The following is a 4,185-nucleotide window of genomic DNA, read 5'->3' on the forward strand; positions in this document are numbered from 1 at the left end:
TGTGGTGTCCCCTTGGCCCTCCAGTGCCCTGGGCTTCTTCACAGGGGTGGCAGAATCCCACATGGTTCACTCCCAGTTTTAAACCATCCCTCACAAGCATGAGAAGCTTGAGTGGTTTTTGGCTCCTCATTAGCATGAGAGGTGAGAGTAGGCATGGTTTTCCAGATCCTCATTAGCATGAGGCAGAGTGGGAGTAGCTTTTGGCTCCTCATTAGCATGAGAGGTGAGAGTGGCTGTTGTGGTCTCACCATTGCACATGGTCAGGTCTTATTTTGGTGGGCATTTAGGGTCTGCTCTGCGGGTCATACAAGGCACACATCCCCCAAAAGCAAGTGTCCTCTTTGAGACCCCACTCCTTGGCTTGTGCAGTTACACACTTGTTCTATACACACCCCAACAGAGCACTGCTGTGAAAAGCACTGCCCTTGGTCAGAACTGAAACTCTTCATTTTTGCGGTTCATGCACAGGCAGCTCTGGTGTTTCTGCAACAAGTTTCACCACTGAGCAAGTGTTTAAGGCAGATGCTGGAAATGTTATTACCCCTTTCCTTAGAGCATCTGCTTTGCAAACCACGTTGTGCAACACAAGCATAGTAAGCATGGGGCTACTGAGACATAAAGCTGTGTGCTGAGCATCCCTTTTTCCTCTACTTCCAGCTGTAACCCAAATTGTTTCTCTAACAAGGTCAGCACACCAGCAATTTGTGGTTGATGCATCAGAAAGAAATGGCTACTGTTTGTCTAAATAGATAATGTTTGCAGTGAACATGAACTTCCAAAGAAGTGACACAAGCTCATAGGTATTTAAGCAGTGACTATCAGCCACCCTCTGCAGAAGTTTAAGGATTTCCCAGCTTCCCAGTTTAGAAAGTCACTTTCATATCCAGATTAAATGGTTTGAGACTAAGGCACATGCAGGCTACTACTACAACCAGAGCTCTGTAAAAAGGATACATAAAACTGAAAGGCCTTCATTTTAAAAAAGCCAAAAAGATGTGGTAGTAATCAGCCACTGCTATTTGAGAGAGTTTTACACATTTACATACAAAAGGAAGTATTTTTTAAATACATGGATGGTTTTTTGGAAACATTTCATTAATGTTTTCGTAGGTGTGTATATTCCAAAAGACTGAAATCAGTTTTCAGCCTGGTGAAGTTTAACCATGCAGTAGAACAGAAGACCACAAAAGCTCAAGTGTTTTGGATTTAATTTCCACCCATTAAAAAAACAGCAATTAGGGAAGCGTATCTATCTTGCAAAGCATCTTTTTTGTTGTTTAAATAAATGGCTGCTCACATACCAGGACAACAAGAGAGTGGAATCTATAATCATGGTTACACGTCTCATATCACCCTGAAGCTGTTTGTGATACTGCACTATCTGCTGAGGTACAATGAAAAGCCTGGAAAAGAGGTGATGAAAGAAGACCTGAAGAGCAGGATTATAAAGCACTTTGACAACATATTTAAGAAGAGTTTCCACAGTCAGGAATAGGTTTTGCTATCCTTTTCCTCATGAATAAACTCTGCCATTTTATTGCTTGTTGGTTTCTGTTTTCATCTTTATCTTCTGGTGGCAGTTTTTGCCATCGCTCCCAAACTGTCAAAACATTCCAAGCTGGAGCTATCTGAGATCAAGGCAGTGCTGCTGAGCAGTGATAACAGCATCAGTGCTTTATCCTCCATTTCAGAGCTAGCTGAAGAGGAAGGCAAGTTATTAGAATTTTAGATGTTCAATCTTGGTTGAACACGAGCAAAAGAGTTAATCTCTACCTTCTCAAATAAAATGTTGAAATAAATTTAAGCCCTTTCTTTTAACTAGCAATCTCTTACCCAAAACTTCATGTAACTGTATAAGTTCATCCTCTCCAATTACAGCATTACAATTTCATTTATTACCATCTTACACTAAAATACAAATGCAATTTATCACAAATCAATCTTTGTAAATAACTTGCTAGACTGGCAGTAGAACTCACAGGCACATCCTCAATTGTACATCACAATCAAGACTATTCCAGATGTCTGGTTGTTGCTTAAAAATAGCTCTTAAACACCAGAGGCTTTCCTGGGACAAGTGCTCTTTTACAATACTTAACACTTTAAAATTGAAAATTTCAGAGGTGACAGCATGAAACTACATGAAGATAAAACACAATATATTTATCACTTCCCTCCCACCAGTGGAGACTGCCTTGATAAACTGGTAAGTAGAACTGGTTGTTCAACATCCACAAAGGCAGAAGAGCAATTTTCAGTGTTATTAGTATCACTTCCACTTTTATTATTAGTCACAGCATTTCCTGATTATTCTGTAAAGAGCTGGGAATATAAATAAAAAAATGAAGACTAAGTGTTATGTTTTAGAGTCTAAGCAGTTTAATGATACCACAGGCATATTTTGGAATATTTGGAATGCTAGTTTTGACTTCCTTTTTCCCAGAGGAAGTCAGCTCTATCTAGAAACTTCTTATGTTAGCACTATTAACTTCCATCTTTCAAACCGTGCCTGTAGTCAAGAGCCAAGTTAAAAGTTTTCCAGATTTAATGAAAAGTATCTTAATGGCACAAGCACTGAAGCTGGATCATAACATTCCTCCCCACAGAAAGCATATTTATTGAGTTTTGTCAGAACTGAAACGGAATAGCTTGAGAAAGAAACAATTCCTCTCCACTCTGCCTGCCTGGTAAAGAAGCCTTTACCCCTCTGCTCATTCTCCCTCCTTTGCACTTGCATTTTCAAGCATTCCATATTTAGTTTGCCAGTGTCTTTGCAGAGATCAATCTCCTCACTTTTCCAGCAAGTCAGATGTGAAAGTCCCAAGGTACCGGAAATTTTGTTCTATTAGATTCAGATCACAGAACAGGCATGTATTTCTACTTATGGCTGATTAGTCTCAGATGAAATGCTGAATCTTGAATATTTTCCTTTCAGTAATGTTCAAAGTTTCTTGCATTTTGAGGATGTTCAAGAATTTTTTTTTTTGTTGATTGGTGATAGCTAAGAGAAGGAACAAGGTTGCAACAAGGAGTAATTTCTTTATTCAACAATTTAGTGTCCTCTAAAGGATGCACAGCTAAAGAGATGACAGATAAGGACACTTTTCCAAAACAACAATTGTAATTTCACCAGAAAAGCCATGTTTTTGAAAGGAGTGGGACCTAATTTAACAGCAAGAGTTAAAAATGAGGAACAGTCTTGGAACATATTGGGCAAGAGTCATTCATCACCATTAACTGCTAGATTAACTATTGGCAAAAGACTGACTAACGAGTATGAGAAAAAAGAAAAGCAGTGAAGTCTTAATGACAGATAAGATTTTTGACATGTTGTACAATCTAGGAGGCAACCATCCAGCTTTCCCTCTTTTCTGTTGGACAGAAAATAACCCAAGGGATGTTTCTCTGTATTTCTTTCCCTTAGAAAAGGGTCAGAATACAAAGATTTACCACAATAAATGTGACTCAGCTGACTCAAAATTTCAGGGAACTTACAGTCAGCCTTAGTCAATTCAATAAATCTCCTGCGTTCAACAGATATGCTTTGTGGTTCACAACCCTCAAAAGCTACATTTGTAAATGTTTCTTTAATCAGAAGGTGTAGGCAAAACTGCCAAGGTTTTTCTGCACAAAAATCCATGAAGGTAAGTTAATTAAAGCAAATGTGTTAACGAGTAGACAAAACCCCCAAACAACAAACCCCAGCCTCTTTGGCATTTATCTAACCCAGGACATGAAACCAGAGATCACTGAACCTAAAGCTGTGTGTTTGACCCAACTGTTTGTTCTTAAACTCGACTGAAGCAGCCACTTCTATTGCTGCAAGTCAAGCAAAAGCTTCATCAGAGCTCCATCATTTTTCCCATTCAACTTGACAAAGGTAAGCTGCCCTCTTAGAATTTCATTTCTACATTTCTGGAGCTCAGGTATGTGAGCACAGTTTTCCAAAGACAGACTATAACCATTCCCAGGGGGTTTCCTTAGTAGACACAATTGACCAGGTGCTTTTATCCCCTGCTTTGCTGGCTTTAAGAACATTGGAAATAGAGAACAGGTGATGATGTCTACTGTCCCTCACATTCCTTCTTTGAAATATACAGGCCTCTGAGCCTGCCTTGCACAAAATCTGTGCCCAAAATTAACTAGAAAAGTACTTTTCTAGAATTCAAGTGTAGATACCTCCCA

Source organism: Geospiza fortis, unplaced genomic scaffold, assembly GCF_000277835.1.
Source record: "Geospiza fortis unplaced genomic scaffold, GeoFor_1.0 scaffold172, whole genome shotgun sequence".
Taxonomy (NCBI): Eukaryota; Metazoa; Chordata; class Aves; order Passeriformes; family Thraupidae; genus Geospiza; species Geospiza fortis.